This window comes from Pseudophryne corroboree, chromosome 8, assembly GCF_028390025.1.
Source record: "Pseudophryne corroboree isolate aPseCor3 chromosome 8, aPseCor3.hap2, whole genome shotgun sequence".
Classification (NCBI taxonomy): domain Eukaryota; kingdom Metazoa; phylum Chordata; class Amphibia; order Anura; family Myobatrachidae; genus Pseudophryne; species Pseudophryne corroboree.
This window is the reverse complement of record NC_086451.1, coordinates 182,416,317-182,441,150: the sequence shown is the minus strand read 5'-3', so window position 1 is coordinate 182,441,150 and position 24,834 is coordinate 182,416,317. Positions and strand designations below refer to the sequence as shown.

The window sequence follows — 24,834 nt, the reverse complement described above, 5'->3', positions numbered from 1 at the left end:
TCAGCAATGCCTGCATTAAGGCGCCCATAACTTTATTGTGATTACATAAACCTTTTTCTTAAGCTAGCTTATCACTAAAATAACACGACACCACACACTGAAATAAAGACACGGACACGGTAGCTGGAGTTAAAGGTCAGACGATGTTTATTGATCGCTGACCAACTCTTTAAACTATAATTGTGATCGAATTAGAATTAATTTAGATTATAGATTTAAATTTAGCTTGGAGGATGGCAACAGAAAGTCGCTACCAGACACCAGCACCAATCACCTAGATGAAAACCACCAAACCAAGGAGGGGAGTACCCAGACCCCGCCTCCTTCCCGCATAACCCGCATTGTGCTGGCCTCACCCCTCTTTTCTCTGGCAAACGTTCGGTTCCCGCAGGGGAACGTCTAAATGTCCAACCGCAAGAGAAGGACACACCTGCCGTCCTTCTAAAGAGGGAGCCCCACAATGACCACTTATGCCTGTGTGACAGCTGGTTGGTAGCGACTTCCCGCCACAAAGGTTTACAACCGCCACCGCCATCCGCAACCAGCAACCATAACCAACTAAGAACAAACTAGATAGCCCTACCGAAAAGGACCAAAAATATCCTCCAGGATAATCTGCACTCCTTCCGGAGAAAGATGAACCCCATCCTCCTTGTAGAACTGCCTATTACGCAGCACAAGTAAAGGATGCCTGATCGCTACTCCATCTATGGCCCTGACAAAGAGAGACACTGCCGAATTCACCTTCTTGCGGGCCTTCTCCAGCGCCGAGAAACGCACCGCACCACGCCAATGAAAACGCGGCACTGTCTCCGACCAAACAATGCGCACTCCTGGCCAGTGACAACGAATCGCCACCAAATCCGCCTTAACGGACAAAATCAAATCTATGCCCTTAACTCGACCTAGATCATTACCACCTAAATGAAGGTCAATACAACTAGGGCGACTCCAGCGGCGCTCACGGGAAAAAAGGAGCCGTAACAAGTCACCCCACAACATACCTCTGACACCTAACCATCGAAATTCCCTAGACCCAAAAACATCAGCTGCCATAAGTGCCCTGGGATGCCTCGCCGCCCAAAAAATATAGGAATGGCCAACCAGCCATACATGCTCCCCAAAATTGACGATAGCTGAAAAAGAAAACATCCTAACATCAGAATTGTGAACACAATACATACAGAATGCATAACGTAACAAAAAACCCAAGTGAAGGAGAAAAATCAAAAAACCTCCCGTGGACCTTGATAGAACAGCCAATTGAAATTAGGCCCCCTCGGAGGAAAAAATTTAAAAATTCACTTCACACCCTCGATTCCTGAACGGTAAGCGTTCAAAAACCGACGAGTAAACACGTTTTTGGGTTAGTGCAACAGGCGCACCTACAACTTATCCAAACGGACATAAGACCTATAGGAGGCAGACTTCCAACGGCCCAGCTCCCGAATAGCCGTAGGGGATGAACCCGTAGCCGCTGCATGGGTAGCCGCCCCAATCCGAAAGGAATGGGTACCGAAATCCGCCCCCCGCAAGCCCAATGCCGCCAAACATTTTTTAAACACAGCAGTAAATTGAAACTTTGTCAGCGGGCCAACCTGCGCGTGTACCAGCAACTGGTCGCCCCCCCGGTGGCCTCAACCGTATATACTTCTGCGTCAACCGCAGCGGGCAAGCACCCGTTTCCTCCTGGGCCTCCAAGGACACCCAGCGACCCCGACCTGTTTGATCTGTCTTGGACCGCACAATCCTACAGAGCAACAGGCCATCCTGCATGCGCACATTTTCGTAGAGCAGACCCGACTCCCGAGATGCCTTGCTGCAAGCCACTAATTCGCTCACTCGGAAAGCCCCCAAAAAGGCCAGGGCATACGCACAACTAAACAAAGCCACCTCGAATTCCGAGGTCGCAATTTGAGGCAGCACACGCATCAACTCTGTTAGAAGCTGCAACGTCACGGGTCTACGGGAATCCGCGGGCGCCGGACGCAACCTAGCCCAACCTTTCAGCGCTATGGAAAGGACAAAAGACCCCGTGGGGTCCGTCATCCCGTGGAGCCGCGAGTGAAAAGCAATGCCCGCAAGGGCAGATGCCATGGCCGCTTTCGACCTACCGGTTTGGTAATGTTCCCAAACAAAAGCAATCAAGGCGTCAGCCGAGGACTCACCTGCTACCCTGTACCTACTTTGAAAGACCGACCAATCACGCCAGGCTGCATCATACGCCCTGAGAGTGGAGGGTGCCAGAGCACACCTGGCTAGAGCAGCTAACCCGATTCGACAATCTGCCAGACAGAAGGCGGGCACAGTAAACCCTCCGCAACCGCTCCCGGAACCAACGCCCGGAACCTGTCAAATTGGAACCGAGACAACGCATCCGCAATTCCGTTGTCGATTCCGGGAACGTGACGGGCCCTGAAATTAATATTGCGCCGCAAGCAAACTAACACTAGATGCCGTAGCAGCCTCAGAGCCTGCGGAGAGGAGGAACGCTGATTATTAATCGCATGTACCACCCCCAAATTGTCGCAACAAATTGAGATGTCCCTATTCGCGAACTGGCAGGCGCATAATTCAAGAGCCACTATGATCGGGAACAATTCCAGCAAAAGGAGGTTCTTGGTAAAACCTTGCGTTACCCAAGAGGCCGGCCAGGCGGCAGCGCACCATGCCCCAGCAAAAAACGCCCCAAAACCTTGACTGCCCGAGGCATCCGTGAACAATTGTAGCCGCTTGCTGGAACAACAAGGCGAAGGCCACAAAACCTCCCTGTTGACGGACACCAGGAAAGAGACCCAAATCCGCAAATCATCCCTGATCTCGCGGGAAAGGTACACGGTGTTATGCTGCCGGACCGTCCCTGCCGTGGCCCGTTCAAGTCTGCGACAGAAAATCCTCCCCATGGGGATAATCCGGCACGCAAAGTTGAAAGAACCCAGCAAGGACTGTACCTGCTTAAGCCGAACCCTGCGTTTGCCCAAACAGTCAGCAATTAAACCCAAAAGCTTACGCACTTTATCTTCGGGTAGGCGACAGCAACCCCCCACCGTGTCTATTTCAATTCCTAAATAGCTAAGACAAGTGCAGGGGCCCTCACACTTGTCCGGCGCGACCGGCACCCCTAAACTGTCGAACAAGGATCTAGCTACCGACAGAATATCCCCACAGATCGAACTGCCCCCCGGACCCACAAAGAGAAAGTCGTCCAGGTAGTGAGCCACCCCGCGTTGGCCGGAGGCGGACTGGACGCACCAGTGCAAAATGTGCTAAAACTCTCAAAGTAGGCGCAGGAGACCGAACAACCCATGGGGAGACACCGATCCATGTAAAAACTCGCCCCCTAGTTTGAAACCCTGAAACCGCAGGGAATCCGGATGCAGTGGAAGCAGCCGGAAAGCCGACTCCTTGTCCAATTTTGCCAACAGGCCCCCCGGACCACAATCCCGCACCAAGCGCAGAGCGTCATCAAAAGACTGATAATGTACCCTGCACACAGCCTGCGGAATAGCGTCGTTAACCGAAAAGCCCGGAGGGTGCGACAAGTGCTGTATCAGGCGGAACTTGCCCGTGACCTTCTTGGGCACCACCCCCACTGGGGAAATGCACAAGGAGGGCAGCGGGGGAAAGGCATAGGGCCCCGACATGCGCCCCAAACCGATCTCCCCGTCCACTTTCCGCCGTACCTCCTGCGGGAATTCGCGAGCCGATCTCAAATTCTGGCGCGCCACCACGTGCACCGAATCCGAAATGGGCAAACGAAAACCGTGCCGAAAACCCTCCAAGAGGAATGACGCTGCCGACTTGTCGGGGTATAAGCTCAGCCCGCGCCGCAACTCGGGAACTCGAATCGGGGAGAAGGCCTTACTTGCCAATTCTCCCGGCCTCGGCAGGAGCGGAGGACTTACCGCTCGCCGCCGAGGTGCAATCCTTGGCCGGGTGACTGGCCCCGCACAACTTACACGAGTGGCGAAAACGACAATTCGCCCCCTTGACGCATTTGCCCTCGTTGTAGGCAAAACACTTCCCTTTCCCTATCAAGTGGGAACCCGAAGCCCCGGCCGCCCCGGGCTTCTTGACCGTGGCGTCCGGGGTGGGCTTAACCTGCTGCGTGACCTCCAACCACACCTCGACATCCTTAAAACCCGCGGGCAGGGTGGGGTTGCCATCCTGATTGTGACGGAATTTCTCATCGTAATCCCGCCAAGCGTAACCCTTGGATTTTAAGTACATGTCATGTACTAAAAACAAATATTTAACTAAGTTGGAATACTCCGCGGGTCGCGATTCCGTGTAGCAAGCAGTAAAAACCAAAAACCCTCGCAACCACTGGTGAAAATTGCGGAAAGCATTTTCCCCAATGCCACCCGGTTTCTTAGCTGCGTCAAAACCCTGCCGCATCTCATCCGTAAGGGTGAAGATGTCAACGTACTTCCCCTTCCGGATTTTTTCCTGCATTCGCTTACGAACTCCCCGCGTAACTGCCGTGTTGGCGCAATGCACCATCTCCGCATGACGGGGGGGGGGGGGTCAAGGGGAACTGCCGACGCTGGCGCTGCCACTTTCTGCGCTTCCTTCGCCATGCGCCGCGCGATAAGTCTAGCTAATTTACGCGGGCGCCGCGGAGAACCTGAAGAAACACTGCTCGATGATGAGGAAGAACTACTAGATGAACTGTATAAAGGAAGGGCATGCTCACCAGTGTTAGAGGGACCCGGAACAGCGTCTTCCGTTGCACCCGACTCCGTTGGTGGCCGAACTTCCCCCGTCGGTGCCGCGGCCGCGGCCCTCAGCGACCTTCGTCCCCTACGCGACGTAGCCCCGGAACCGGCCAGCACCTGTGAGGGAGAAACAGAAGGGACAACAGGCGCGGGGGAAACTAGCGCATCATTGGCAATGGGGTGAACATGCGGGGGAGGAGGCCAAGCCCAGTCGCTCCGCGGTGGAGGGCCGGCAGGGAGCGGCGGGGGATGACCCCCAACTGAGGGGTACGCAACGGCGTGAGGGAAGGCAGCCCCGACCCCCGCAGCACCCCCCATGGAGTAAGCAGGTCGCCATGAAGGATGCGGCATGTAACCGCCCGCCCCCGAAAATCCTGACGAAACCGGGAGGAACTGTGGAGGGGCAGGGGGGGGGGCGGCAAAATTTGCGCCAACTGACTCGCTCCAGCTAGGGACGGCCCGTGATGCGAGCCCGCAAAGGCAGGGAGGGGAACCGTAACCCGGGGGCCGCCGACCGACCATGTGGTCTGGACGCCGGTGCCCGAGCCGGCAAAGTATGGGGAAAATTGCGGCGCGGACGCCGCCGCCAGGCCCATGGATGGAGCTCCGGTAGCTGCAGGAAACGCCGGAGCCAGAGGCCAAGGAAGGCCACCGGGGAAAAACTGGCCCCCAGCGAAACCCTGCGGCGCGTCAATCGAGTGAGCAGGGCCGGGTAGGTGGTAAGCCGCCGCGATGGACGACTGAGTCGCCACCAATTGCAACGCCCCCGGCGGGCCGGGGAGAGGCGCCTGGAGCCCGACGCCCGGGGACGACGCCCCGGGCAGCCGAGTAACGGGCGACTGGGGGCCCATCCAAAAGGCCCCTGATGCGGGATTCCCCTCCGGGAACCCCTGCCATGTGACTGCCGTAGGGGCGGACGTTGCGGCCGCCCCAGCCACGCCCCCCGCCCCGGAAACACCAGGGACCGACCCCAGCCCACCATCCCCAATTCTATAACTGGGTGCCACAGGCCCATCCGCAGGGAGGGGTGCCTGCCTATCACTACTCGTTCTGGGGACAGCGGGCACCTCACCCTGCTGCCCCAGACTCATAGCCCCCACTTGTGCACCGGCCCCCCCCTCACCCCCCGCAGCCCCGCCGCGGCCGCCCGGCACCACGTGGGCGCCCGAGCCGCCGCTCAGAGCCGCTGGCGGGGAAGGTAGGGGAGACCCGGCGTCGCCTAGCGCCCCGGGCGAGGGAGCCGCAGGTAAAGCGGAGGCCGCCGGCGACCACGGCCCGGCCGAGCCGCGCGTCTCGGCGACATGCGCAGAGCGGCCGCTGGCCGCCTGTCTCGCGCTGGCAGGGGAGCGGGCCGTCGCGGCCCGACCCCGCCGCAGGCCTGCCACCGTCCCAGGCAATCTCCGTGGAGCAGCACCACGTGAGCGGGAGCCCACATCCTCTACTAGGCGGCGGGGGGGGAGCGGAGTGCCGAGGACGGGTCATATCAGGAGGTGAGGAGAGCGCAATAAAACAAACGGGCAATTCACACAGCAATAGCAAAACAAGGGAAGGGGGGTGACAAGGGGTACAATAAAACAAGCAATGTGGATCTGCAAAACTAAATGACAGTGATAAGGTACTTATCCTTCCTGGGCCATACAATGAATGGCAAGAGGAAGTCTGAGGCAAATGCTCTGCCCTATATACTATCCTATGACCAACCTATCAAGCTTGATGGACAACCTTCTAATCCAATAGGAAAAACCACAGGAAAAAACTGATCTGCCTAGCAACTGCTTAGTCATTAAACAACCAATCACAAAAAGTTGAGCTCTTATATTGCCTCAGGCTTATGCAGCCTTCAGCATATTTTCCATCCACACCAATCCTGTGTGCAAGTCCCCCTGTTGCCGCCCAATTACACCAACCCAGTTCAAAGTGGAGGTAGTTCTGTTGTAAACTGTATATGACTCTAATAGGGTATGTACAGCCCTCATCCTTTTTTTGCGATCGCCGTATAGTATTAAAAGCATTTTTGTGACCACCATACAATGCTGAGACCTTTGTTGTAACAATCAGGCCCAGCCCTACGCATACGCTGACTACGCGGCTCCATAGAGCACAGGACTGATGAGGGTGCGCTGCAGTCAGTGACAGTGACTAATCACCATCACTCATGCTACAGCAGGTCACCCACCCTGGATTCTGCAGGCTCCTCTGACAATCGCACAGAGGAGCCTTCACGGACACTGCTCTGTCTACTGCAGCCCTGAGCACACAGCCCTCACCCCATGCCTGGGAACAGGGGAAGGGAGACAGTTCAGCATCTGAATGAGAGGGAGCTGGAGCTGCCCTATGACAGACAGATGAGATGGAATATTCCTCTGCCTGGCAGACAGCTCCCCCTGTACAATAGTGTGTGTGTTTGTGTGTGTCCCTACACAATGTGTGTGTGTCAGTGAGCCCCTGGTCCCTGCACAATGTGTGTGTGTGTGTGTGTGTGTGTGTGTGTGTGTGTGTGTGTGTGTGTGTGTGTGTGTCAGTCAGTGTGTCCCTGTGTGTGTGTCAGTGTGCATCTGGTCCCTATGTGTGTCAATGTATACATATACAATCTGTTTTTGTGTCAGTGTGCTCCTGGTCTGTGTGTGAGTGTCAGTGTTCCCCTGGGACCTGCACCATATGTGCAGGTCAGTGTGCCCCCTGTACAATCTATGTAACATGTATAAGCACCTCTTCTGTGTAATGTGTATAAGCGGCTCTTCTGTGGTGTACTGTGTATAATCGGCTCCTCTGTGGTGTAATGTATATAATCGGTTCAACCGTGGTGTAATATGTATAAGTGGCTCCTCTGTGGTGTAATGTGTATAAGCGTCTCTACTGTGGCGTAACGTGTATAAGCAGCTCTACTTTGGTGTAACGTGTATGAGCGTCTCCTCTGTGGTGTAATGTGTATAAGCGGCTCAAATGTGGTGTAACGTGTATAAACGGCTCATCTGTGGTGTAATGTGTATAAGCGGCTCTACTGTGGCATAACAGCGGCTCTACTGTGGTGTGGAGTAGCATGTATAAGGGGCTCTTCTGTGGCATAGCCTAAATTGGGCTCTACTGTGTGGTGTAATGTGAATTGATACTATTCTGTGGCTGTGCCCCTTCCCTTATGAACCCACGCCCCCATACATTCCACTAAGGGGCGCCAAAATATAAGTTTGCATACCCCAAAAAAATTGGCTCTGGCCTGCCCTGGTAACCATCATACACTAAATAGAGTATCTTAATCACCACTATACAATACAGAGTACTTTTAAAACTAACATACATTATTATCCACTCATCCTTAAAAATCCCCACTAAAAAAATCATTAACTCCTTCAGTATAGTCATAGCAGCTAGCAGTGTGAGTGAATGTGGTTAAGGTGTGGAAGTTGTGTGAAGTGGTGGGGCAGTAGTAGAAAAGAGGGTAAAGCCCAGCGTGGAGAGGGAGGGTGGTAAATGGACACTGTAGGGGTATGGACTGGTGTATTTTATGCTGCCTGGAAATATAGAGGGAGCAGGGTTTTGCACCACTGGACAGGTGTGCTGGATGGGTGAGATCGGTCAGCGGTGTCCGGTCAGTGCTGGGGGTGAGGCATCCTCTGGAAGGTAGATGTGGGAAAGAGAAGAGCAGGAGACTAATACTCCTTTTCCAGTGTGTAGCACGGGTCGCAGCTGTGTCGCCTGACATGGCTGCGACCCGTGCTACAGCCCCCTTTCACACAGCGCTCACCAACCTGGCATATTGCTGGGTTGGTGACACTGCTAGTGACGCGGCAGGGGCGGCGCTGGGAGATCACTGATCTCCCAGCGCCGCCCTCCCATACACTGTGAACGGGAGCACGGCTCCCGTTCACAATACACAGCTTACCGGGTTGAACACGTGTTCAACCCGGCAAGCTACCCGGGTAGGATTCCCGGATCACTTGATCCGGGAATTTGCAGGGAGGCCCTTTTCCACTAGGGAAACACATGGGTAAATGCGCGCCCCCGCGTATTTACCCGTGTTTTAAAAGCTAGAGGAAAAGGGGTATAATACATTGGGGGTAATTCTGAGTTGATCGCAGCAGGAAATTTTTTAGCAGTTGGGCAAAACCATGTGCACTGCAGGGGAGGCAGATATAACATGTGCAGAGAGAGTTAGATTTGGGTGTGGTGAGTTAAATCTGCAATCTAAATTGCAGTGTAAAAATAAAGCAGCCAGTATTTACCCTGCACAGAAACAAAATAACCCACCCAAATCTAACTCTCTCTGCAAATGTTATATCTGATCCCCCTGCAGTGCACATGGTTTTGCCCAACTGCTAAAATATTTCCTGCTGCGATCAACTTGGAATTACCCCCATTGTGAGGCAGTGCAGCGTGAGGGTGGAGAACACAGAGATAAGGGGGAGACTGTGGGGGAGGAACAATGTAGCAGATAGCACACTGACACAAAAACAGATTGTATATGTTGTGCACATTGAGACACATAGGGACCAGATGCACATTGACACACACACACACACACACACACACACACACACACACACACACACACACACACACACACACACACACACACACACACGGGGCAGGCAGGCAACACACACACACACACACACACACACACACACACACACACACAACACGTACAGGGGGAGCTGTCTGCCAGGCAGAGGACATAGAATGGAGATATGTGGAAAGTGCATCAAACAGGGGCAGATGTATTAACCTGGAAAAGGCATAAGGAAGTGATAAACCAGGTTAATACATCTGCCCCAGTGTGAGAAGGAATAGGAGAGTGGGGCTGGAGGAAAGGAAGTAACATAGAAAAGGTTGGGGATTCTAAGGAGGGAGGAGGTACAGAGGGTAGAAAGGTGAAGGAAGGGGAGACAGCAGTGAAAAGATGGGTCGTATTGAGCCCGAAGTAGTGCAAATGTGTGTGACAGGGAGGAGAGGGAAGGATACCAGCGTGACAGTTCAGTAAATGTTTACATCCCATTTTGGGCAGATTTGCATTGTTTAGTGTTTAGAAAAGTTTTTAATAAGGAGTGTAGGCAGGATAAGCCAGCCCAGCAGAGTGGGTAATGGAATTGCTCAGTGGTGGCTTACCCGCTGTCCCAATCCACCCCAGTAAATATTTCTCCATTTTTGGCCCTGAGGTCAGTGCTCTTGCAGTGGAGACCAGTGTCTGGTTTGTTTTCTGGTGGAGTTTCTACAGTGCAGTGGGCTGTTGGAATATGTAGTGTGGCTTTATGCTTGGACCTGCACCATTGTGCAAAATTGTTTTGTTTGTCACAAGCATTGCAATGTTTATTGAGTGCAGGACATTTGTGGCATTCATGGGAATGGCGACCACTGTGTGTTTGTTACTGCACGTGTTGCTGGAGGTCACAAATAACAAACTCTTTTATGAATTCCATTGCACTTTTTTTTTGTACTGCTCATGTAGCTTGAATATTAGTATAGCAGTATCCAATGTTAATTTAGTTTTACACAATAAATGCGCATGAGTAACATCATAAATCCTACACACAATCCTGTCCTGTTTGCTAGTAGTTTTAATCTGGCAGCATATGTTTTGATACTCTCACAGGGGCGCTGAGTGTTAAAAGCATGTATGCCCATTGTATCATTTTTCACTAGTAAGCAGGGCTGCCGAGAGAGGGGGGTGGTGGAATAATTACTATAGTGCTATGGCATCATCAAAAAGCAGCAGATCTATGTGTCAGAGACTTTGTGCCATCAAAGCCAGACTTCTGACATCATGTAAAGTGGTTTGTGTGCAATTCACCATAGGATTCTGGAGAGCTGCAGAAGTGTGTCTTGAATAGCTGCAATCATAGCCAGATTAAGGGGGGGGGGGGGGGGGGGGGTGCAGGGCATACTGTGCCCCGGGCCCTCCGTCAGGGGCCCACCTGGCCAGAGCACACTGACATCACTAGGATTCCCTCTTAAGCAGCAGCAGAACCAGCAGCCAGAATGTGAGCAGGACAGTTTGCAGTGCAGGCAGAGACACCAGAAAATCTTGTTTCATGAGCTACCAACAGAGCCTTTCGAACAGAGGAGAGATAGGAGGGCGGAGAGAGCTGTAAGTGACACGGATCCCAGCTTCTCCTCCCGGCCTGGGTGTCGGAGTCCTGTGTAAACTGTTATGCAACTAAACCATTTGGGTCTAGAGTTAGAGACACACACAAAGTCCTCCTGAGTTCTGTCCCAGTGTGTAAGTAGTACAGAGGCTGCTGCTATTCTTGCATGTGACAATAATAATACATTATTTTATTTTTCTATGTGTATTTTAAGGTTACATTGTCTTTGTTCCACTACAAGAAAAGTTTATAAAATAGTTGTCTTTCAATTAGGTGGAGCTATAAACAGTACACAGGCATTATTAAACTATTAGTTAACTTATATACACTATTGGTTTAAATTAAATATACATAATATATACCTCTTAACATGACCCATTCCAGGAGGGACAAAATGCCCTCTACCTGGACTTACCTCTTAATTTATGATTGCAATAACCTGTGTTGAAACACCTTTCTTATCAATTAAATAGTTCAACACTGGTCACACCAATCATATATTAAGAGGGAAGTCCAGGGGACTTCCGGTTCCGGGACCCATGGAGTGAGCCGCACACTACAGGAGCTCCGTCCCGCCGCCCACCGCAATAAACCTTTTCAAGGCTGTTACAGCCTCTACATCACCCGGCATACCCTCTGCAAATTCTGCGGTCAGCATGGACCGCTATGTGACGCCCATGGCTGCGGCTACACAGGCTCCTGCAGGCGTAAATGCGAGGCTGGAAAAGCGCCGCGCGGGAACCAACATGGCGCCTGGCGCCTGCCCTGAAGTCACCTCCCCAGCCTCCAAAAAAGTCGCGGCCGAGGGGACAGACATCACAGGATCACAGGTATGCCGTGACCCTGAAGCCCCTGTAACGTATGGAGATGTAGTGGCAGCAATAAAGGCAACCATGGCCCCTCTATTATCACAGGCTGTCACTGATATCACTACACAGCTGCAGCACTTACAGCAGAGAGTCTCTCACACTGAATCCCAGCTGCAAGCTGCAACTCATGATATTGAGGGACTGCATCACTCAGTAAAATCTCTTACCACAGAGAATTATCAAATATGGAATAAGCTAGATGATATGGAAAATCGCTCAAGAAGAAATAATATCAGATTGGTGGGTTTACCAGAGTCACTTAAGGGCACAGCACTAGCTCATTTTGTACGTGTCACCCTGCCTACACTTTTGGGCATAGAACGAGACTGCAGTGATCTAGTTATTGAGAGGGTCCATCGTGTAGGCCCTGTCCCCACCCCCGCCAGACCGCGTCCACGGGTAACACTGTTTCGCTGTCTAAACTTCCTTCATAAAATGGCATTCTGGTCTGCATCCCGAAAAATGAAAGATATCCAATGGGAGGGTAATAAGCTTTTCATATTCCAGGACTATTCGGTGGAACTGACCCGGGCCCGTAAAGCGTTTTCACCTATTTGCACTCAACTTGTGTCCGAGGGCCGCAAGTTTGGATTACTCTACCCCGCACGCTTACGCATTTATGAGGGTACCTCCCACAAAGATTTTCTGTCACCCGCAGACGCAGTGGCCTACCTCCGTAATATCTCTAGAGAAGACGCCACAGATATTACAGACATCCCTTCGGCGGCTGCTGGATTATAATATACAGGTTTTCCCCCTGCGATTTCATCATATCTTCTGCGTGAACTGTGCTGATTCTTCTTTTTGCATCATAGTGACTGCTGCCGCTCTATATTTGATTCGGCTTCATTATATCTTCGATATGATTACATATATACAAAACAAGAAGAAAAAAAAAAAATGTTCTATAATTGTTTATTAGGTTACTTGCATATATTGGGGACTCCCCCATTATCATGGACTTCCATGGTTATGTTTGCTTATTTGTAATCTTTCCCATATATTCTTTACATTACTCGACTCACTACATTTCGCCCAGGAGCTGTTGTTTTTAGGAGTATGCTGTTACCCTGCCTGTTTTTTGTGGGATGCTGGGTGGGTATAGATAATAGAAATATGGCGGTGGGGAGGGGATCCTCCTTTCCTGTTAGTGCCCATCACTGTATACTCGGGCGCGGGTACACCATCACTGGTGCTCGCTCATGCTTGCTGACCGGAGGTCACTGGCCACTGGCATATTAGTGACTTTTAAAATTGTACTTCTACGATTGTACGGCCTGTTACTCACGATTGCCTCCTATCTCCCTTTTTCTTCTCTTGTTTTGTCTCTTTCCACCCCCCACTTCCCCATCCCCCATCCATCAGGTTGTGATTATGTCGCTGTTTCTTGTGAAGGTGGTAAAGAACGCATCTGTTTTGCCTTTTCCTCTGACATATGGCTGACCTGACGGTAGGATCCTGGAATGTTGGGGGCTTTAATTCCCCAGCAAAGAGACGGAAAATACTCCTCTATCTTAATAAACAACGGGTAGACCTGGCGCTCCTCCAGGAAACACACCTGACTTCAGAGGAGACGGCAAAACTAAATGCTTTGAATTGGCGAGTATTGGGGTTTACCTCTTTCAATTCTAAAGCCAGAGGTGTTGCTATATTGATCAAACGTTCTATCCCGGCAGAAGTTCTGTCCACTGTGGCTGATCCTGAGGGTCGTTATGTGATACTATCTGCTAAGATACATGGTAGAGTTTATTCAATGTGTAATGTATATGCACCTAACGTCTATTCTAAGAAATTTTTTCAGTCCTTACTGGCCAAACTGACTCCCTTCCTCACAGATCCCTTGATACTCAGTGGAGATTTCAACCTTATCTCCTCCTCCTACCTAGACAGATCACACCCGCCAACAAGACCTCTCTCATTGCCCAAATTCGGGGTACCCCTACTGGCTGAAAGACTGCAGGTAGTAGATATTTGGAGAGCCTTACACCCCACAGACAAAGAATACACCTGCCTCTCTGCGGCCCATCATACATTGTCTAGGATAGACTACATTTTATTATCCCATTCTCTTCTACCACATATATCCGACTCTCAAATTGAGGCAATATCTCTGTCGGACCATGCTCTAGTCACAGCGACCCTTCACTTTCCAGACGCTCCCTCATCTCCAAAATTGTGGAGATTCCCTACATATCTAGCCAACTCCCTGAAATTTCAACAAAGACTGGAATCTTCTTGGGAATCTTATAAGACTAATAATTCATCCCATTTAGATGAGGATCCTATATTATTTTGGATGACCGCAAAGTCGGTTCTCCGAGGTGATATAATATCCTATGTCTCCGCCACTAACAAGAAATACGCCTCTAAGTACCTAGAGTTCCAGAAACCCCTGTCGACGGCCTATCAGCAATACAAATCCTCTCCTACTCCACACAACCGTCTTCTTTATTTGGAGGCCAAAACACATTTCGATGAATTTATGTCTTCCATGGGTAATAGGTTCTCATTTTCAGTGAATCACAGGTTTTATAAGTTTGGCAATAGAACTGGAAAATTGTTAACGACTCTTCTTACTGGTTCCCGCCCTCCCATGGTCACCCATCCCTTACGCACCACCACTGGCGCATTAACTACAAACAACCAAGAAATCTCTGAGATAATGAAATCTTTCTATAAAGATTTATACTCCTCAACACCACATCCCTCCCCTTCCACGGAACCCACCCCTCCACTATGGCCCAAGGAGTTTTGGGACACCCTTCCTATCCCCCAACTTCAACCCTCCATGGTACAATCATTGCTTGATCCGATCTCATTGGAAGAAGTCCAGAGTGTCATTGGTCAATTTGGCAGAGATAAAGCACCGGGCCCTAATGGCTTTAGTGCCGATTTTTATAAAATCCTTTTACCCCGCATAGGGGACACTCTAGTGTCTGTACTAAATGCGATTTTGTCCTCTGACACACTTCCCAGACATTTTAATACTGCTGTCCTTAAAGTCCTTCCTAAACCGGGTAGAGATTTGTCCCAGCCTGGATCATATCGCCCGATCTCATTGTTAAATCTCGATTATAAGTTACTCACTAAAATATTAGCAAATCGAATTAAATTATTACTCCCCCAAATTATACACAAGGATCAAACTGGATTCATTTGGGGTAGACACTCAGAGATCAATGTGCGGAGAGTTTTAACTGCCATTTATAAAGCTTCCTCTTTTTCTTCTCCTTCTTTCACTCCTCTTTCCCCCCCCCCCCAGTTATTCTCTCCCTTGACGCTGAGAAAGCGTTTGACCTCGTGGATTGGGACCATCTTTTCTCTACTCTCCTGCACTTTGGCTTTCCTAACGACTTTGTGAATCTTCTAAAACTACTTTATACTGCTCCACAAACCCAGATTTCCTGTAATGGGGTACTGTCCTCATCATTTGAGATTCAACGCGGTACTAGACAGGGCTGCCCCTTATCGCCCTTACTATTTGCAATAGCACTGGAACCCCTAGCGATAGCCTTACGCCAATCGAGAGTTTTTAAGGGAATCAAAATTGGAGACATTGACCTCCGTCTTGCTCTTTTTGCCGATGACATGCTATTATTCGTTTCTGATCCATCGACCTCCATCCCGGAGATCCTTGGATTGATACAAGCATTCGGAACTAGGGCGGGATATAGAATTAATGTGGCCAAGTCAGAACTTCTACCCCTGGGCCCTTCTGCTCATAACATTTCCAAACTCCTCCCATCTCTTTCCTTTAAAATTTCCCACACAAAGCTTACCTACCTGGGGATTCAAATCCCAGCGAATCTCTCCAGACTATATGAGGAGAACTACACCCCTGCCTTAACACGTGTCACCTCGTTGCTAGATAGCTGGAAATTGCTGCCTCTGTCACTGTTGGGGAGGATAGCCGTCTTGCAAAGCATAGTCTTCCCGAAATTATTTTATCTTATGCAGATGCTCCCGATCCGCCTCAAGACTCAAGACATCCAATATTTACGAAAAATCATGTCAAAATTCCTATGGAAGGGGAAAAAAGCATTTATCGCATTGGATAAACTAATGGCCCCTAAGGCCGCAGGAGGCTTTGGAGTACCTGATTATATGTCCTATTCTATGGCGACTCTATTCCGATGTGCTGCTGACTGGCTGTTTGATAGGGAACTCTTCACAGACTCTGCTCTAGATGAGGCCTTATTTACTCCTTACTCCCCGGGAGCATTGCTTCTATCCAAACCCTCCCTGATCCCAACTCACATCCTTAACAATCCTCTTTTTCATGATATTTATTACAACTGGCGCACCCTACACAAGAAATTTAAATGTAACCCTTAGGTGTCTGTATGTATTCCGCTATGGGGCAACCCCGCCTTCCCCCCATCTCTCATTAACTCCAATTACCGGCTCTGGAAAGAGAAGGGTCTGTCTAACTCTTCCAAAGTGTTTGACCCGGGGGGCTCTATATATCCATTCTCATCACTCCGAGAGAAATATGACCTGCCTCACTCTCATTTTTTCATGTATCTCCAGACCCGACATTATTTAGACTCAATAACTCGTATGCGCAACATACCACATGACTCGTCCCCTTCCTCTCACCCATTGTTAATCACACTTAATATTCACAAAGCCGGACCAACACGCATTAGACAGATTTATACCATCCTGACTTCTCGCACAACAGAAGGTAGATGGGACAAACTATTCACCCAATGGTGTAAGGATATACCTGGCCTGAATAGTCACCATCAACTTAGTGATCATTATGTCTCTACTCTGAAAGCCCTGGCTTCACCTTACCTACAAGAGGTTCACCTCCGAACTTTACAGAGAGCCTACATCTCCCCAACCCAACATGCTCGATTTAACCCCTTGGAAACCGGGGAATGCCCCAAATGTCATGTTCGAATAGCTTCCTTCTATCACATGTTTTGGGAGTGTGGTCTGATCCGACGTTTCTGGCACAAATTATTAGCCTACATTAATCAGCTATTGAATATACGTGTATCAGCAACGCCCCTTTCTTGTCTATGGGCAAATTTTTCGGAATGGGATCTAGGGCCTGGGAAACAGCGAATTATTCCATTTCTCACTATCTTAGTAACAGTATCAAAGAAAATTATTTTATCCCACTGGTTATCGTCTTCTTCACCTACATTGGTAGAAGTTCATAGTAAGTTGTTACAGATCTTATATTACGACAGAAAATCGGCTCAAATAAATATAGAGTCAGGTATCAAAACTTTTTACAAAAAGTGGGGCCTTTACATTGACTCGCGGGATCAGACCACACAGGCCCAAATATTTAAGGTATTTGAGCACACCGAATGGTTCCTTCATAGGAAGATATTGGAAGAGTCCATGTTATAAAACTATCTCCCGCACCTTAAGATAAGCCTTGGAGTTGAAATTTAGTACTCTCCGTCCTGATATTGAAGTATCAATTGCTACCATACATTGTCTTTATGGATAAAAAACATCCTGATCCTTCTTCCCTACTTACCCTTATGTGTTTCCCTGTCCTCCCCCCCCCCCCCCCTCCCTACTTTCTCTCTACTATTCTTCTATCTCCCCCTTTTCTTATGGACTTGTGTTTGATATAATGTTCCTAATGTTCTACTTCAAGGAAGGATTTCCTGAGGTTTGATTTTTGGAGTACTATTTGACTCCAGTGCAATGTGTTCTTATTGATGAATCACATCTACTCCACGACTTTGACGATATTATAGATTTGATTCCTGACAGTGATTGATGTACACACCAATGTTGTTTTTGTGCTTTATTCATCAAAGAATTGCTATCTGTTTCTGTCTTACATTGTACTCTATGAAAATCATAATAAACAGATTTAAAAAAAAAAAAAAAAGAGGGAAGTCCAGGTAGAGAGCATTTTGTCTCTCCTGGAATGGGACATGTTGGGAGGTATGCACAATTTTTAATACACATTGCACACCTTTCATTGGGGCCCCCCTTTCTTAAGTGGCCGGGCACCCTCAAGGCATAATCCGGCCCTGGCTGCAAGTGCAATCATGCTAAACAATGGCTGTTGATGCACTTCCTTTATAACAAACTCTTCCTGGACAGATTGTGTCTCCCATATCCAAAATGCTTGGAACCAGAAATATTTTGGACTTTGTATTTTGGAATATTTGCATACCATAATGAGATGGGACCCAAGGTGTCAGGTGTGTACACATGGTGAGATTTATCTGTCCAATCTGTCTGGTGAGAACAAAAATCTGGTAATGGATGAGAGCAAATGACAATAGACCATTTGCTCCCAACCACTGGAAAATAGACAATGGTTGTTCAAACAAATAGTTTAAATCAGTTTGTTTGGAAAAATGTGTTAAATCAATAGTTTTAATCCATTTTCCAGTGTTTGGGAGAAAATGGTTGATTGTCATTTGGTCTCATCCATTGCCAGATTTTTGTTCTCACCAGACAGATTGGACAGATAAATCTCACCATGTGTACATGAAATGCATTTGTTTCATATTCACCTTATACACATAGCTTGTAGGTGATGTAATACAATAATCTTAATCATTTTGTGCATGAAACTAAACTTGTGAACATACAAGAAATTAATTTATGTTTCATATGCACCTTATACACACACAAGGGCCTATTTCATGTGTGAATGAAACTGCATTTGTCAATACAATTTTTCTCTTACGTCCTAGAGGATGCTGGGGACTCCGTAAGGACCATGGGGGTATATACGGGCTCCGCAGGAGACATGAGCACTATAAAGAACTTTAGAATGGGTGTGCACTGGCTCCTCCCTCTATGCCCCTCCTCCAGACCTCAGTTAGATCCTGTGCCCAGAGGAGACTGGGTGCACTACAGGGGAGCTCTACTGAGTTTCTCTGAAAAATACTTTTGTTAGGTTTTTTTATTTTCAGGGAGCACTGCTGGCAACAGGCTCCCTGCATTGTGGGACTGAGGGGAGAGAAGCATACCTACTTAAATGCTAGGCTCTGCTTCTTAGGCTACTGGACACCATTATCTCCAGAGGGTCGGAACGCAGGTCTAACCCTCGCCGTTCGTTCCGGAGCCGCACCGCCGTCCTCCTCACAGAGCCGGAAGATTGAAGCCGGGTGAGTATTATGAAGAAAGAAGACTTCAAAGGCGGCAGAAGACTTCAGATCTTCACTGAGGTAACGCGCAGCGGAAACGCTGCGCGCCATTGCTCCCACACATACACACACAGCGGGCACTGTAAGGGTGCAGGGCGCAGGGGGGGCGCCCTTGGTAGAAACATTAACCTCAAGGGACACTGGCATAGAGATTAGATACGGCAGAGGCGGTATATTGAAAAAACCCCGCCAGTATAAATAATTTGAGCGGGACCGAAGCCCGCCGCTGAGGGGGCGGAGCTTGACCCTCCAGCACTAACCAGCGCCATTTTCTCCACAGCACACTGCGGAGAAGCTGGCTCCCCGGACTCTCCCCTGCTGAACACGGTTACAGAGGGCAAAAAAGAGGGGGGGGGGGGGCACATTTAATTGGCGCAGTGAGTGTAATTATTATTTATATAAAAGCGCTGTTCTACTGGGATTTTATTCCGGTGTCCGGTGGCGCTGGGTGTGTGCTGGCATACTCTCTCTGTCTCTCCAAAGGGCCTTATTGGGGGACTGTCTCCATATAGATATATCCCTGAGTGTGTGGGGGTGTCGGTACGTGTGTGTCGGCATGTCTGAAGCGGAAGGCTCATCTGAAGAGGAGGTGGAGCAGATGATTGTGGTGTCTCCGTCGGCAACGCCGACACCTGATTGGTTGGATATGTGGAATGTTTTAAATGCAAATGTGTCTTTATTACATAAGAGATTGGACAAAGCAGAGTCCAGGGATAGAACAGGGAGTCAATCCATGGCTTTGACTGTGTCACAGGGCCCTTCCGGGTCTCAGAAACGTCCACTGTCCCAAGTAGCAGACACTAATACCGACACGGATTCTGACTCCAGTGTCGACTACGATGAGGCGAGGTTACACCCAAGGGTGGCCAAAAGTATTCATTATGTGATTATTGCAATAAAAGATGTTTTGCATATCACAGATGACCCCTCTGTCCCTGACACAAGGGTATGCATGTTTTAGGAAAAGAAACCTGAGGTAACCTTTCCCCCATCTTATGAGCTGAATGAGTTATTTGAAAAAGCTTGGGAAACTCCAGACAAGAAACTGCAGATTCCCAAGAGGATTCTTATGACGTATCCTTTCCCGGCAGTGGACAGGTTACGGTGGGAATCCTCGCCCAGGGTGGATAAAGCTTTAACGCGCTTGTCCAAAAAGGTGGCGCTACCGTCTCCAGACACGGCGGCCCTCAAGGATCCTGTTGATCGCAGACAGGAGACTACCTTAAAATTAATTTATACACATACGGGTGCCTTGCTCAGAACGGCAATAGCATCGGCTTGGGTTTGTAGCGCTGTAGCAGCGTGGACAGATATCTTGTCAGCTGACATTGATACCCTACATAGGGATACCATTTTATTGACCTTAGGTCACATTAAAGACGCAGTCCTATATATGAGAGACCATCAGAGAAACGTTGGGCTGCTTGGTTTGAGAGCCAACGCCATGGCGATTTCTGCTAGGCGAGCCCTGTGGACCCGCCAATTGACGGGTGATGCCGACTCAAAGAGACATATGGAAGTTTTGCCTTACAAGGGTGAGGTTTTATTTGGGGAAGGTCTCGCGGACCTGGTTTCCACAGCTACCGCGGGTAAATCTACTTTTTTACCTTATGTTCCCCCCACAGCAAAAGAAAACACCACAATATCAGATGCAGTCCTTTCGGTCGCATAAGTCCAGAAGAGGTCGGGGCTCTTCCTTCCTCGCCAGAGGTAAGGGTAGACGGAAAAGAATGCCTGCTACGGCTAGTTCCCAGGAGCAGAAGTCCTCCCCGGCTTCTACTAAATCCACCGCATGACGCTGGGGCTCCACTGAGGGAGTCCGCCCCGGTGGGGGCACGTCTTCGACTCTTCAGCCACGTCTAGGTTCAATCAGACGTGGATCCTTGGGCGATGGAAATTGTATCCCAAGGATACAAGCTGGAATTCGAAGAGGTGCCTCTGCGCCGATTTTTCAAATCGGCTTTACCAGCTTCTCCCCCAGAGAGGGAGATAGTTTTAGCTGCAATTCAAAAGCTGTATCAACAGCAAGTGATTGTCAAGGTTCCCCTAGTTCAACAGGGGATGGGGTACTATTCAACCCTGTTTGTGGTTCCGAAACCGGATGGCTCAGTCAGGCCCATTCCAAATCTAAAATCCCTAAACCTGTACTTGAAAAAGTTCAAATTCAAGATGGAATCGCTCCGGGCGGTTATCTCCAGCCTGGAAGGGGGGGATTTTATGATGTCACTAGACATAAAGGATGCATACCTTCATGTCCCCATATATCCCCCACATCAGGCGTACCCGAGATTCGCTGTACAGGACTGTCATTACCAGTTTCAGACGTTGCCGTTTGGGCTTTCCACGGCCAGAGGATTTTCACTAAGGTAATGGCGGAAATGATGGTGCTCCTGCGCATGTAGGTAGTCACAATTATCCCGTACTTGGACGATCTCCTGATAAAAGCGAGATCGAGAGATCAGTTGCTGAAAAGCGTGTCGCTCTCCCTGAGAGTGCTGCAGCAACATGGCTGGATTCTGAATCTACCAAAGTCACAGTTGGTTCCAACGACTCGGCTATCTTTCTTAGGCATGATTCTGGACACGGAACAAAAGAGGGTTTTTCTCCCGATGGAAAAAGCCCTGGAACTCCAGAACATGGTCAGAGACCTGTTAAAACCGAAAAGAGTGTCAGTCCATCAATGCACTCGAGTACTGGGAAAGATGGTGGCGACTTACGAGGCCATCCCCTTCGGCAGGTTTCATGCGAGGACATTTCAGTGGGACCTTCTGGACAAGTGGTCCGGGTCCCATCTTCAAATTCATCAGAAAATATGCCTGTCCCCCAGGGCCAGGGTGTCTCTCCTGTGGTGGCTGCAGAGTGCTCACCTTCTAGAGGGTCGCAGGTTCGGCATTCAAGACTGGGTTCTGGTGACCACGGACGCGAGCCTCCGAGGATGGGGAGCAGTCACACAAGGAAGACATTTTCAGGGAACATGGTCAAGCCAGGAGGCTTGTCTACACATCAACATACTGGAATTAAGGGCCATATACAATGGCCTACGACATGCGGAGAATCTTCTTCGCGACCTACCGGTTCTGATTCAATCAGACAACGTCACAGCCGTGGCTCATGTAAACCGCCAAGGCGGGACAGGGAGCAGAGTGGCAATGGCGGAAACCACAAGGATTCTGCGCTGGGCGGAAAATCACGTAAGCACTCTGTCAGCAGTCTTCATTCCGGGAGTGAACAACTGGGAAGCAGACTTCCTCAGCAGACACGATCTCCATCCAGGAGAGTGGGGACTTCATCAAGAAGTTTTTGCAGAGATAACAAGTCTTTGGGGACTTCCTCAAATAGACATGATGGCGTCACGCCTCAACAAGAAGCTTCGGAGGTATTGTGCCAGGTCAAGGGAGCTCAGGCAGTAGCGGTAGACGCCCTGGTGACACCATGGGTGTTTCAGTCGGTTTATGTATTCCCTCCTCTTCCTCTCATCTCCAAAATATTGAGAATCATAAGAAGAAAAAGAGTGCAGACAATACTCATTGTTCCAGATTGGCCTCGAAGGGCCTGGTATTTAGATCCTCAGGAGATGCTCACAGAAGATCCATGGCCTCTTCCTCTCAGGGAGGAACTGTTGCAGTAGGAGCCCTGCGTGTTCCAAGACTTACCACGGTTTCTCAATTTCTCAATTTCTGCCTAAGGTGGTTTCATCGTTTCATATGAACCAACCTATTGTGGTGCCTGTGGCTATGGGGGACTGGGTGGATTCCAAGTCTCTTGATGTAGTCAGGGCCTTAAAAGTTTATATAGCCAGGACGGCTCGGGTTAGGAAAACAGAAGCACTGTTTGTCCTGTATGCAGCCAACAAGGTTGGCGCACCTGCTTCTAAGAAGACTATTGCCCGCTGGATCTGTAACACGATTCAGCAGGCTCATTCTACGGCTGGATTGCCGGTTCCAAATTCGGTAAAGGCCCATTCCACTAGGAAGGTGGGCTCTTCTTGGGCGGCTGCCCGAGGCGTCTCGGCATTACAGCTGTGCCGAGCAGCTACTTGGTCGGGTTCAAACACTTGCAAAATTCTACCAGTTTGATACCCTGGCTGATGAGCACCTCATGTTTGCTCAATCGGTGCTGCAGAGTCATCCCCAGCATCCTCTAGGACGTAAGAGAAAATAAGATTTTAAACCTACCGGTAAATCTTTTTCTCCTAGTCCGTAGAGGATGCTGGGTGCCCGTCCCAGTGCGGACTAAATTCTGCAAGACTTCTATATAGTTTTTGCTTACGTAAGGGTTATGTTACAGTTTTGATCAGTCTCGGGCTGATGCTGTTTTGTTTCATACTGTTAACTGGTTCATATATTCCATGTTATACGGTGTGGATGGTATGAATCTTGCCCTTAGATTAACAAAAATCCTTTCCTCGTACTGTCCGTCTCCTCTGGGCACATTTTCTCTAACTGAGGTCTGGAGGAGGGGCATAGAGGGAGGAGCCAGTGCACACCCATTCTAAAGTCTTTAGAGTGCCCATGTCTCCTGCGGAGCCCGTCTATACCCCCATGGTCCTTACGGAGTCCCCAGCATCCTCTACGGACTAGGAGAAAAAGATTTATTGATAGGTTTAAAATCTTATTTTTAGGCTTCAGAACTTTTAGTCTTAACAAGTGAGGCTGCTACCCAGAAAAAAATTATAGACACCCACCAGAGTCATCACAAACTCATTCATATCTGCATATACATACGCAGAGGACTATTTGCAAGAATGAGGAACATTGACTGCTAGGGTTGCCCTATGATCATACAGACTGGGCGCGGCAGTAGCGGCGCTAGTGCCTTCTTTCTCTATGTACATTATTACAGCTGATCGCCGATACATGCTCTGAAAATAGCCATGACATGCCGGTGTTTTCGCTGCCACTCCCCGCTATGACCCCCGAACGGTCCTTTCCCGCCAATCACTCTATGATAAAAATGTCAGTGCAAGCGTGATTGCAAAAGCAACTTGACACATGCACAGTGCGATCACTACATAAGGGCCCTCATTCCGAGTTGATCGGTCGCAAGGCGAATTTAGCAGAGTTACACACGCTAAGCCGCCGCCTACTGGGAGTGAATCTTAGCTTCTTAAAATTGCGACCGATGTATTCGCAATATTGCGATTACTAACTACTTAGCAGTTTCAGAGTAGCTCCAGACTTACTCTGCCTGTGCGATCATTTCAGTGCTTGTCGTTCCTGGTTGACGTCACAAACACACCCAGCGTTCGCCCAGGCACTCCCACCGTTTCCCCGGCCACTCCTGCGTTTTTTCCGGAAACGGTAGCGTTTTCAGCCACACGCCCCTGAAACGCCGTGTTTCCGCCCAGTAACACCCATTTCCTGTCAATCACATTACGATCGCCGGAGCGAAGAAAAAGCCGTGAGTAAAATTACTTTCATCATAGTAAAGTTACTTGGCGCAGTCGCAGTGCGAACATTGCGCATGCGTACTAAGCGGATTTTCACTGCGATGCGATGAAAAATACCGAGCGAACAACTCGGAATGAGGGCCAATATCAGGCAATGGTTATGTTGACTTAAGTAAACAAATATACAACATTCTGAGAATGTGTGAAAACAAAAACTTTGAAACAATAACTTTTGTCTTTTCTTTGAAACCATTGAGGAGATGTTAGCTGCAGTGGTGGCCTGAATGCACTCAGTGCTGGCACCATGCTCCCCATTGTAGCTTGCTACATCAATTGGAGTGCCCCCACCTCAGTGTCCTGCAAATTCCACTCTGGAATGCAGTTGTCCTTTTGGATCTCACAATGTTATGCAGAATGCAACAGGCTGCTACTACAAGGGGCTTGATTTTTAGGTCATTCATCTTCATGAGACAGCTCCAGCATCCTATTAGACCCTTCAATGGCAGGTGTTTGGAATTTGGCCACACCTCCCAGGGCAGGTTTTTAATTTTTTTCCACACCTAGAGGAAAAAAAAACTTGCGCGCGCACCCGGCAAGGGGGCGTGGTCTCATATAAATGGGTGTGGCCTCATTTAA

The 24,834-nt window shown here is 49.3% G+C and overlaps 1 protein-coding gene across 1 annotated transcript in view; it reads left to right on the top strand.

Moving 5' to 3' along the window:
* LOC134948776 (gamma-aminobutyric acid receptor subunit alpha-3-like) overlaps positions 1-24,834 on the top strand; it is a 995,050-nt gene that overhangs the window by 214,289 nt on the left and 755,927 nt on the right. The window lies entirely within an intron of this gene.